Here is a 12,885-nt window from a genome sequence, read left to right on the forward strand (position 1 = left end):
CAAACTAGAGAACATCTTTAGGTGGGGTGTTCAGTGAAAGCCTCTTCCAGGAGGATATTTAGATAGTGAGACCTGAGGCATAAGAAGGAAAAGAGGTGGGGAAAGAACGTTCCTGGATTTGGTGTCACCGTCTTTTTTTTTTTTTTTTTTCCTTTTGAAGAAAGACACGGAGGTCATCAAACAATACAAGTGGAGCTATAACTGCTGTTCAGGCAGAGCCAAGGTTCAATTCAAGCTCTGTCCGGCTCTTGGGAATCCGGGCTCTTAGGCTGCAGGTTCTGGGGAAGTGATGTGAAAAAATACAATCACCATATCACATGTAGGACAACGCATGGAGAATTTGGACAATTCCCAACCTCCAGGGAAGTCTACAGCTGAGGACTGAAATACAACGGTCTTCTAGTGCTCTTGGAAGACCTCTCTGTGCCATGGAGACTGTAACACTGATTTTGGTGACGGTTTCCGACTGGAGCAACAGTCAGGATGGAGGAGGGCACCACCCAGATCAAATTATAAAACATTTTCTGCACCCCAGAAAGGTAAATGTACTTGATTTAACCTTTTTTTTTTTGTGGGGATGGCACCAACCCCCAGACCCACCCTCAGGGCGGCCTCTCCACCGAGTGCCCAGGCTAGGCAGCAAGGAGCGATCCTCCCCGACTGTGCACCTGGTTCCTTGAAAGTGAGAAAACCTGGTGCTCCTGCCTACTAGGTCTCTTCCGCATCCCTCGGGCACCGCCCCCCGCGAATTTGTTTAGGCCCCACCCACCCCGGCACCCACCCCGGCACCACCCTCGCAGTCCCCCCTTGGGTTACACCTTTTTCCGGCTCCTCCCCAGAGTGGCCACCTTTGGAGACCCTGCTCCCTTCCAGGCTTCCCCTCCATCCCAAACTCGCCGGAGCTCCCTTCCACCTTTGACTCCTCCTTTGGGCTCGGCCTCTTTTTAGCCCCACCCACAGCCCCTCTTTTCAAACACAGTCCTGGCCCCTCCGCTGTCTTCCATACTTGCCTCGTGGTCCTCTCTTCTCCGGTACCGTCACCCTCTCAGTCCCCGCCCACCTTCGGCTCCATAATGGTGCAAGCGACTCTCTCTTCCCGCCCTGAGCTCCGCCTCCGCAGGCTCCCACCTCATCCTTCTTCCAGTTGGGCCCCGCCCCGGCCCCTCCTTCCTCCTCTCCCCGCCGAAGCTCTGGACCTTTCTGAAACCAAACTGAGGGGTTGGTGAGAGACCACGCGCCTGGGAAGCCGGCTGTGTCCAGGCGGATCTGCAGACCCCCGGCGTTTGTGTCACTCTGTCCTTTCCTAGAGACAGAGGCGGGGAAGAGGGAGAGCCCGGGGTCAGGACCAGAGCGGCAGGCGGGGCCGAGTTGAGGGCAGCCGCTCCGGGCTCCCCCACCCCCGCGCGCCTCAGTGGTACCGGCCAAGGGAAGGACTCGCAGCTGCGGGGCTCGCGCCGCTGTCAGTGCGGCTGGGCGCGCGAGCGGCGCGGGCGCTGGGCGGGCAGACCTAAGAGAAGCCGAAGGGGCGGTAGCGACGGCGGGGACTACTCCCCCCTCCCACCCTCCCGCGTGTGCCCAGCTCCTGTCGCCGCGGCCGGGTCCGCCCTCTTCCTCCCTTCCGCCCCCGAGTGCCGCGGCACCGCCTTCTTCTGCGCCGCGCGGCTTCTTCTAGACCTCTTGGCGCGGGTGAGTGGGAGCCGCGGGTATCTCCTTAGGGGTGTGTGTGGGGGTGTTCCTTGTTCCTTTTTGGTCACCCACTTCTTCGCGCGGGCCGCTGCCTATTTTTAGAAACTCTTTTTTCGGCCATTCTGGGAGTCCCGCGAGCCAGACCAACTCCCGGCGCCTCCCCCCCCCCCCCCCAAACCTGCCCCCACTCGGGCCCGCCGCCCTGGGTCGTCTGCCCAGCCCATGCCCATCCAAGCTCGCTCCTGGCCGCTCTGGCGTCTCCTGTCTGCTTCCTCCCTGCGGGCCCGGTCTCCGTCCGGAGTTGGCGGGGTGGGCCCGCGCCCGCTCGGAAGTTGGAGTCTTTTGTGCTCGCGCCCCGCCCCGCGAGGGGAGGAGTGGGATGGGAGGCCGCGCAGGGGAGGCCTCGGGCGGGCCCGGCCCTGGCTCTGGTCCTGGCTCCAGGCTTCTTTCGGCTTTCCCTCCGGAGCTGGGTCTGCGGGCTCCGGGAGGCGTGTAAAACTGATCCTGCTTCGCTCCTCACGGGCCTGAGCGCCTCCTCGGCCCCCACTTATGCGGCTCCCGGGCTTGTTGCACACTTGGGCTTGGAGAGGATCAACAACAGGCCCTCGACCTGGGGCGATGTTCCGCACCTGATTCAGCCCCCTTCGCAGCCCAGCCTCAGTGTGCCCCTCCGTGAAATGGAGGAAAAAAAGAAAGTCTCCTCGAAGGGTATTTGTAGATTCAGGGAGGGAAACTAATATGTGAGAGAAGTGTTTAATACCAACAGGTAAAATTTAATGGACTTGACTCAGGAACTTCGTAAGTCGTATTTCATTTGTTACCCACGGCGGCCGTCTGGGGTTATCACCATTTACACAAGCAGAAATCGAGGCGCAGAGAGGTTAAAGAATTTGCTTCAAATCAGTTAGTAGCTACAGAAGTGTAAAGCGGTGGTGCTAGTACCTGTTGTTTGTTAGTGTGAGCTTCTGTAATCTCTGTGCAGAAGAGATTTGATTTAATCCTTGGGTCACCGTTAGAGGGTCATCCTTGGGTAACTCCGTTCTCCTTGGCGCCTGCGCTAGTGTCCACTATACTGTGGATGAAATCCCAGTGGGGGCTACTGGAGGTCCAAGGGAAAGGATGTGACTATGAATTTTTTGCTAGTATTGCCCATTAGAAGTCGATGGATACAGGAGACTCCAGATCTCAAACACTGAAGTTCCCTGGGGTTTTGGCTCGAAGAAAGCTTAAGTCAATTTATTATTATTATTTTATAATTGTATTTATTGATTAGAAAGAGGGGAAAGGAGAGAGAAGGAGAGGAATAGAAACATCAATGTGTGAGAGAAACGTTGATCAGCTGCCTCTCACACGCCCCCAACTGGGGAGCTGGCCCACAATCCAGACATGTACCCTGACTGGGAATCTAACAGGCGCTGGGGCCCCCTCGGTTCACAGGTGGGTGCTCAATCTCCTGGGCCACACTAGTCAGGGCAGAAAGGTTACATCATTTTAAACAGTGAGGTCCAACCTTTATTTTGTTTATGGCATGTTCCTCCCCTGAAATCTTGCATGGTCTCTACAGTGTTTAGATGTAAAGCTCTTAGTTGGGGGAGGGGGAGCAGGAAGTGGCTTAAGTCAACTGCTTCAGCTCCCTCCCTTCAAATAGGGTTTTATTTCTATTTTCAGATGAGGCCCAGAGGGGTAAAAGTGAACTAAAATTAACTTTGGCAGGTGTTCTATTTTTTTCAATGCGTTCGATCCCCTGTGTGGGGAGTATCTAAAATTTAGGCAGGGGAGTTTCTAGGCCAGGTCTTGAGGAGTCTCCTGACATTTGCATTAGTTCTTTGGAGTCTGGAGGTCTGCTGTGCTCACCATTTTACCAGATTCTGGATTTAGAAGTTGCAGTATGTAGGAGTTGGAAGGGGTCTTACAGGTCCTCTGGTCCCATTTTTTAATCTGCCCTACCCCCTTACCCTTTTTTAAAAAATAGATTTTATTAATTTATTTTTAGAGAGAGGGGAAGGGAGGGAAAAAGAGGGAAAGAAACATCAATGTGCTTGAGAGACATTGATCACTTGCCTCTTGCACTCCCCAAATGTGGACTTGGACCTGGTTGGAAACCCAGGAATGTTCCCTGACTGGGAATCGAACTGGCGACCTTTTGGTTTGCAGGCTGGCACTCAGTCCACTGGGCCACATCAGCCAGGTCTCCCTTACCTTTTAACTGAATTTGGGAAGGGGAAGTAAGTCTAGATCCACAGATTGCCTTACTGACAGATTCAGAACTAGAATTCCCAGTCTTCTGCTGCTTACTCCGGTAGTATTTTTATTTCTGTCATACCTTGCCACCTTTTGAAAGGGCACTAAATTACTTATGCAAGCCTTAAGACCAGGAATCCTGAGTAAATTGAAATTACAAGGATGTTGCTTAGTCCCAGCCATACTCCATGTCTCGGGCTTAGCATTAGGAGGAAGCCAGGTTTTTGTGCACAGATATGCTAGTTCTCATAAATCACCAGTTTAACTGTACAGTACTTCATAGTACTCTTCTGCAACCATTATCTGATTTCATTTCTAATTCAGTCCTGTGAGGGAGTTAGTTTTTACAACTGTTGTTGAGAATTGAGAACACAGCAAGGTAAGGGCACTTGCCTTACTTAGATCACCAAGTTAATAAGTGGAAAGGACAGAGCACCTCTCCTAGGCAGAGGATTTGGTGTAAAATCATGAACTACCAGTAAGCCTCTCATTGTGCCTGTCTGAGCCTCAATTTCCTTATCTGTGAACTCTCACAGGGTTTCATAGGGACCATGAAAAATGGCTATGAAAGTGCATTGTAGTAGTTGTGAGTAGTAGGAATAATAGCTAATATTTACTAAGTACTTATCATGTGCCAGTCACTGGACTAAGGACTTTCTGTGGAGCATCTCATTTAGTCCTTAGAGGAACTGTGTGAATTAGGTATTATTATTATCCCTGCTTTACTGAAGAAGAAACAGGCTTAGAGAGGTCACACGACTTTCTCAGGGTTATGTAGTTGATAAGTGTAGACAGTATAACTATAAAGCTGGTGTGCTTTATTGTGAAAATATACATAGGACAAAACTTACCATTTTAAAATGTGCAGTTCTGTGGCATTAAGTACATTTGCATTGTAGTGCAACCATCACCACCATCCATCTAGAATTTTTTTGTCTTCCCCAATTGAAATGGTATCCATTAAGCATTAATTCCCTATTCTTCTCCCCCCCCCACCCCTGGCAATCACCATTCTATTTTCTGTGTTTATGAATTTGACTGCTTGAGGTACCTCATATAAGTACAATCATACAGTATTTGTTCTTTTGTGATTGGCAAAGCTGGTGCTCTTAGTGTTTCCCTTAACCTCAGGGTGTAATGTAAATGTAAAATGATTATTAGTGTAAATCTGCATTAGGGTGTGGTGTGCAGCTCCAGAGGAGGAACCCAGGCCTAGTGGTACTTCTGGTTAAGCTTCCTTCTTCCTTTCTAGATTGAAGTTCATTATTACTGAAGCCTTTTTTGAGATCTTTACTCACCCCTTCTGTGTCTTCCAAGGACACCTCCTACCTTTGAAATAGAACCAAGAAGACTTTCTACCCTTGCCTTGTTTGCACCTGCCTTTCTGACTATCAAAGTTTTGGGCAATGGGGCTGCAGTGATCATGAATAGCAGTGCTCGGTTCAGAACTACTCAGAGGACGATTAAATGGTCCTTCGTGAAATGCACACTCTTTGTGCTCTCTCTTTCCATAAAGGCTCACAAGAAGGATTAGCTTTTTGGTTTCTAGAGGGTGTTTATGGAACCTTGTTGTTTGCAGCTGGTTAATATGGAGTTAAATGGCCTATTTAGCCTCTCAAAATTCCATGTTTCCATGTCTGTGTAGTTGGGTGGGGTGCAGTGTTTATGATTGTGAAGGGTAGTTGGAATTTTGTCCTGATACCAACAGATTTGGATGGGAGGTATTCTAGAGATGGGTAAATAGGGCAACAAACAGATCTGAGCCTGCTACACTTTCCTTAAAAAATCTGATGGCTCGACATTTCCTACATATTAAAGTCCACACCACAGTATGGTACTGAGGTCAGAGTATGCTGAATCTGAATTGTTTATTGGATAGAATCTTGTAGTTTGGGAGCTTTAAAGTCATGTAGACCAGCCAGCCAGCTGGCCACCATTTGAATTGGCTACCTGTTGAGATTCTCTTTCATTGGGCATCTCATTATTGGAAAATTTTTCATTTACTGAACAATTATTAAGCATGCCACACATGGTACTAAGCTTGGTATTGGGTATATAGCCTGGTGGGGAAGACAGGCAAGGAAACAGGCAGCGTGAGAAGCATTGTGACAGACAGCGTGAAAGCACGGAGGAATGGTAACTAACTCAGTGTCGCAGGGTGGGAAGCCTTTCCCAGAGAAGTTGGCTAATCGTAGACCTCAGGAAAAGAAGAAATGGGGAGTCATTGAGGAGACATAAGACTGTATTCTAGGCAGAAGGAATAGCAAGTCTAGAGATGGTGGTGGTAATAGGTGAGACTTTTGGCCCTTTTCCTATATCTACCAGCTACTATTCTGAGCATTTAACATGTAGTTAACTAATTTCTTCCCATACCTTCAGTGATATCATTATTATTTTCATTCTGTAGGCAAAGAAACAGACCTTTGGGTTAGATCGGTTTCTCAAGGTTCCTTTGTGGAGCATAAAAGCATGAAATGGTGGATGTGGCAAAAGATGAGACCGGCATGATAGGCAGAATAGAGGCAAAGTCATGAAAGGGCCTTGTCTGGGTTGAAGAGTTTGGACTTCATTTCAAGGTGAAGGGGTCTATGATCCTCTGCATTTTAGAAAGATAACTCTAGCTACCTGTTTGGGGAGTGGATTTGAGGGCTAGAGCACCATAGTCAAAGAGACCAGTTAGGAGGCTGATACAGTAATGGCAGACAAGAGGTGATGGTGTTTCAAATGAAGATTGTGGGTGTGTGTGGAGGGGGTGGGAGGTGTAGGAGGAAAATGGAATTGAGCAGTGAGAATCAAAGATTTTTGGTATGGTGAGTAAGGAAGAAATCAAGGATTACTTCTAGATTTCTGCTTGGTGCAGTTATATAGATAGGGATGCCATTTATTGAGGTGAGGACACAGGAGCAGGAGCACATAAGAGAGGAGAGGTTTCTCATGCAGGGTCTTCTGATCCTAGTTCTTTTTGGGAGGATGGGGGGGAGCAGGAGTGAGGGAAGGGTATGTCATGGCAAATCTGGCAGCTGCCCTTGGGTAAACTATCTCTGGATAAACTGGATGATGTAAACACTAGTTCTGGAAGAGAAGAAACGTTAGATTCTAGACATTCAGGCCTTGCGCAGCTCTGAAGACTGCTAATGTTGAAGCCAAGGAAACCCTCCATTTTCTGCAGACAGTTTCCTTTGGCACTGCTCTCCATGAACTAGCATGCTGCCCCCTAAGTCAACTCTGCTGACCCTCTGCTAGGCACTGGGAAAACAAAAATGAGTAAAACATACCTTGGGGAGCTCACATCCAGAAGGGTAGCAGATCTCAGGAGCTTAGATACAGTGGTGGTGGGAAAGAGTGAGGTGGGCAGGTCAGGGTGGGACAGAATGGGAAGGGAAGGGGGGGTTTATTAGGGACAGGAGTCAGGAGATCCTGCTTTGTGCTCCAGTCTTGTCAGATGGCAAAGGTTTAGGCTTATTCATTTGAATAATGATAGAAAATAATGATGAGATGACTCCAAGGGTCCCTTCTAGCAATAACATTTTATAATCCTAGATCTAGAGGATGATTTAGACAGAATGTCCCTTGCAGGGGAGGTATTTTCTTTCTTTCCCTCTATCTTACTCTCCCCTTCTCTCTATTTCCCTCCCTTCTTCCTTTTTTTCTTAGGCAATAGTGGGGGGGTAGGGTTGGAAATAGGAGGGTTTTCCCATGAGTGTCTATAAAAACCTAGTTTTATTCAATTTTAGGTTCATGTATAAAATGTACAGCTGAAGGAGACAAGATGATAACAGCAATGTTGGCCTGCTGTCCTACGACCGCCCCCTGTATATTTTAAGGAAAGTTTCAGATCTGCAATGGGGTATAAGAGGGGCAGTGAGATAAATTGTGAGCCTAGTCATGACCCTGAGGATCATTTGATCTGGTCCATGCTGTTAACTCAGTGTGTGGGCTTGACAAAGCCCTTTTTCTCCTTTGGCCTGTTTCTTCATTAAATAATCTGGGAGGTCCCTGAAATTCTATAACGGCCCAGTGCTGAGGGGCTGGGGACAGAAAAGGATTAGAGGTTTCTTGAACTTGGAGCTTCTAGTCACTTTACCCTCGTCACTTGTGAAGAACTAGAATCAGGCAGCTTCCAAGTGTCATCATTAGTTATCTTCTCTGTTTCTATTGCCCTTCTTTTTCCCTCTGAGTGTTAGTGTCTTTCTGTCACTTCATAATGGCCTTCATGTGAATAAATGTGCTGTACCTCCTGGGAGGAGGGGAGGAAGGATGGGATATTATCCCTGTGTTCTAGTCTATATCCCCAAAGAGCCATTTAGGCCGTCCACTGTCTCTTGTTCCCTATGCTGGGGTAGGGGTGGGGAGTTTGTAGTTGAATACTCAGGTTTTTGGAGCCCCAGACACATCTGTTTGGAGTGCTTCACTGGCCAAGGTGCAAATCTGGCCATCTTCCCAACATGGCTGGTGCAGTTCCACTAGGGGAAATAGCAATAAGTGGGTTTTTGATGCTTGCCAAACTCACATTAATTGTAATTACCTAATACTCTCTGGGATCTCAGTCTTCCTGTCTGTAAAACAAGGGGGTTGGGCTAGATAATCTTGAATGATACTTTTACCTCTTAGCAGGCCAAATTTCTGGTTTTGCGTAAGAGGCTTAAGAGTTCATCTTTGGAAGGAGAAAGGGCTTTTCTAGAGCATTGGAAGTCTCTCAGAGGGTTAAATCCTGGGTTCACCAGATACTTTCTGGTATATCAACAAATGGATATTGCTTTTGAGAATGGGCAGATTGCTGAAAAATTGCTTGTGAGATGAATTTATCAAATTGTCTGCTGAGTTCCATTATAAACTTGAAGCTGTTGTCCCATGGGACAAACTTGGAGTCCAAGATGGTAAAAAAGTTACATTTAAATATGTAGCAAACTGTTTCAAGTCATATGATATTGCCCTGGCTGGTGTTGGCTCAGTGGATTGAGTGCTGGCCTGTGAACCAAAAGGTGGGCTGGTTTGATTTGAAGTCAGGGCACATGCCTGGGTTCTGTGGGCCAGGTCCCCAGTTGGGGGCACGTGAGAGGTGACAGATCGATGTATCTCTCATACATTGATGTTTCTCTTCCTCTCTTTCTCCCTCCCTCCCCCCCTCTCTAAAAGTAAATAAATAAATCTTTTAAAATATCATATGATAAGGGGAAAATTAAAAAAAAATTAGTATAAGATTCCCAAATAGTACTAGAACTCGAAAAAATGCTAGACCAGAAGTTTGCATTTCCTTAGAGTTTTAGCTTTATGAGGTAGATACCTCTACTGAGGTTACCTGGCCCTTAAAATACCATCTGTAGTGATTGAATTCTGGTTGTGTTTGTCAAGGTAAGAATCATTGCTTTATTCCAAGTAAGTATTCTCTTTTAGAAAGCCAGGTTTAGAAACTTCATGTCATTGGCTAGGTTTTCTCCATTCCAGAGGCATTTATCTGGTATTTAGCTGTCTCCTGTTTCTTTGATTTAATAAGGATTTTACTAAGCCTAGTTAAAGGTGCTGTTCATATGGTGTCTGTTGATCTGTTTGTGTAGTTTCCTTTGTAATTCTTTGTGCTAGTGAGAAAGCAAGCTCAGCAGTAGATTTAAAAGAATAATTTCCATAACTGGTTATTTCTTCAGGTCTGGGTTTTCTTTCTGCAAGGTATGATTATGCTGCACTGAGAAGTCAAATGTTGTTCCCTGCTTACATAGAGCATTTTAAAGCTTTGGGACTTTGTTCTTGCAGATAGCTGTACGCTGGCACTGAGGAACAGTGCTGTCAATATAATAATGATAGCTGTGCCTGAATCAGTTGAACACAAGAATATCTTTTGTCCAGACCTTAAAGACTCACCCTAAATTGATTTTCACATCAATTAAAATCAATTCTTACTGAAATTAGGGTTTTAGGTAGACTTACCATGCTAAGTAGGTTGCCTAGCTGTTGTAATATGATTATGCTTGGAAATCGAACTGCTTTCCAGTCCCAAGCTGAACCATTCATACCAGGAATTTAGAGTACCTACTATGTGTTCTTTTTATGGAGAATATAAAAACTAAGCAAGATGTGATTCCTGGCCAGAAATTGTCTTCAGTCTTGAGAGGGAAACAGGTAGTACAAAGTTAACCCTGCTGCCCTGGCTTTCCCTCCCTCTTTCCCTTCTGCCTGTTACCCAAATATTTATCCTCTGTTGCTGAGAAGTGCAACACCCAGTGTGTAAAGTCAGGAACGTTAGGGTGTAGGGGACAACATTCGGGTCCCCTTCTGGTTCGGATGTCCAGACATCTGCCTAGTGCTTTTACTATTCTCCTATCAGTTCTCTGGCTGACTTTCAGAAACATTTGATGTTGTCTAGTTTCTTATTTAGGAATGAAGGACATTTCAAGTTTTATATTAAGTCATTTTAAGTTTTGTTACATTCCATTTTGAAGTAAACTAGCTTTCTGTTTGCTTGCAAATAGAATTATTTGAGGTATGCTTTCTGGCATTTGATCAATTTGTGACTTACCGTGGTTCTTGAAGCCCATTGCCACTGTCTCTGCCAGCTGCCTTCAAACACTTTGCAGTGTGGAGCCCTAGGAAATTGAGGGAACCTTGAGTTTCCTTTGATCTTGAAAGGCTCTTCCTCTTTCCTTGTCCCTACCCTCAAAAAAGACATGTTAATTTGGGATGCTGTGTTGTGTTCATGTTTTCTGTCAAGAATTTAGCATTTTCTGTGAGATCTAGAAAAGAGGAAATAATGCCTATGTTGGTCCTCAGAGGTTAGGGACAGTACTGAAATCAGCTGGCCAAACTGTATGGAGCCTACTGAGTGCTTTCTTTTGTGCTGTGAATGCTATAAATGTCTTAAGCATACTCTTGCCTTCAGGGAACCAACCTGTGGACTACTTTGAGGAGATTAGATAATCATGAAGATGTGGCTAATAGTAAGGTATTTTTGTGTAGAGAGCTTGATTCAGAAGCCTAAGGTCTACTCTTGTTCCCTGGAACTAATTTGGCCAGGTAAACTGGATTTTCTCATCTAAAAATGGGGTTCATATTCTATATCTTGTTGTCTTCACAGTGTTATTGTGAGGAGCAGGTTAGATAAGGTTATGAACACTAATTTATAAAATCAGATGAGATGTAACTTTTTAAAATTGAATCTTTTATTGTATTTCTTTTCCACTACCATTTAGTTCCCTTATACTTCCTGCCCCCAGCAATCACTGCACTGTTGTCCATGTCCATGAGTCCTTTTTGCTCAGTCCCTCTGCTCCTAAGTCTGCCCTGCCCTCTCCCCCGACTAGCCATCATCTGCTCTCCATCTAAGTCTGTCTTCTGTTTTGCTTGGTAGTTCAGTTTGTTCATTAGACTCTTCATATGGATGAAATCATATGGTATTTGTCTTTCTCTGACTGGCTTATTTCATTTGTATAATGTTCTCCAGGTCCATCCATCTGTTACAGAGGGTAACATTTTCTTCTTTTTTACCGCTGAGTAGAATTCCATTGTGTAAATGTCCCATAGTTGTTTTGTCCACTCATCTACTGATGGACACTTGGGCTACTTCCATATCTTAGCGATTCTAAATAACACTGCAGTGAATGTAGGAGTGCTTATGTTCTTTTGATCAGTGTTTTGGGTTCCTTCAAATATATTCCCAGAAGTGGGGTAACTGGGTGAAAAGGCAGATCCATTTTTAATTATTTTGAGGTACTGCCATACTGCTTTCCACAGTGGCTGCACCAATCTGCATTCCCACCAACAGTGCAAAAGGGTTCCCCTTTCTCCACATCCTTACCAGCACTTGTTTGTTGATTTATTGATGATAGCCTTTCTGACAGGTGTGAGATGGTTTCTCATTGTGGTTTTAATTTGCATTTCTGATGATTAGTGATGTTGAGCATCTTTTCATATGTTTCTTAGCTATCTGTATGTCCTCTTTGGAAAAGTCTATTCAGATTTTTTATTTGGGTTGTTCATTTTTTGGGTGTTGACTTTTGTAAGTTCTTTATAAATTTTGGAAATTAACCCTTTGTCAGATGTATTGATGAATATGTTCTTCCATTCTGTGGGTTGTATTTTTATTTTGTTGATGATTTCCTTTGCTGTGCAAAAACTTTTTAGTTTGATGTAGTCCCATTTGTTTATCTTTTTTTGTTTGTTTCTCTTGCCTGGGGAGATATATCTGATAATAATTTTCTACGAGCAATATTCAAGATTTTGCTGCCTATGTTTTCTTCTAGGATTTTTATGGTTCGGGTCTAGCATTTAAATCTTTGGTTCATTTTGAATTTATTCTTTTTTTAAAAGATTTTGTTTATTTTTTAGAGAGGGAAGGAAGGGGAGGAGAGAGAGAAAGAGAGAGAGAGAGAGAGAGAGAGAGAGAGAGAGAGAAACATCAATGTGCAGTTGCTGGGGGCTGTGGCCTGCAACCGAGGCATGTGCTCTGACTGGGAATCAAACCTGCGATGATTTGGTTCACAGCCTGTGCTCAATCCACTGAGCTACGCCAGCCAGGGCTGAATTTATTCTTGTGTGTGGTGTAAGAAGGTGGTCTAGTTTCATTTTCTGCATGTATCTGTCCAATTTTCCTAAGACTATTTATTGAATAAACTATTTTTAGCCCATTTTATGTTTTGGTTTCCTCTGGTGAATATTAATTGACTATAAAGGTGTGGGCTTATTTCTGGATTCTCTATTCTGTTCCATTGATCTATGTGTCTGTTTTTATACCAGTACCAGGCTATTTTAATTACCCTGGCTTTGTAGTATAGTTTGGTATTAGGTAACATGATTCCTCCAACTTCGTTCTTCTTTCTCAGGATTGCTGTTGATACACAGAGCCTTTAGTGATTCTATATAAAATTTTGAAGTATTTGTTCTAGTTCTGTGAAATGTCATTGGAATCTTGGTAGGAGTTGTGTTGAATCTAGATTGCTTTGGGTCATATGGACATTTTAGTGATGTTAA

General features: G+C 45.1%; 1 protein-coding gene across 4 annotated transcripts in view; it reads left to right on the forward strand.

The window, feature by feature from the left end:
• Window positions 1-1,452: 1,452 nt before the first annotated feature.
• Window positions 1,453-12,885, forward strand: part of RALY (RALY heterogeneous nuclear ribonucleoprotein) — an 88,560-nt gene continuing 77,127 nt past the window's right edge. For 2 of the 4 annotated variants that reach the window (XM_028523973.2, XM_036009730.1), the window contains exon 1: window positions 1,453-1,686. The gene's annotated coding sequence lies outside the window, so the exon portion shown is untranslated. The remainder of the gene's footprint in view (window positions 1,687-12,885) is intronic. The other 2 variants (XM_028523975.2, XM_028523976.2) reach the window with 1 other exon arrangement.

Source organism: Phyllostomus discolor, chromosome 9, assembly GCF_004126475.2.
Source record: "Phyllostomus discolor isolate MPI-MPIP mPhyDis1 chromosome 9, mPhyDis1.pri.v3, whole genome shotgun sequence".
NCBI lineage: Eukaryota > Metazoa > Chordata > Mammalia > Chiroptera > Phyllostomidae > Phyllostomus > Phyllostomus discolor.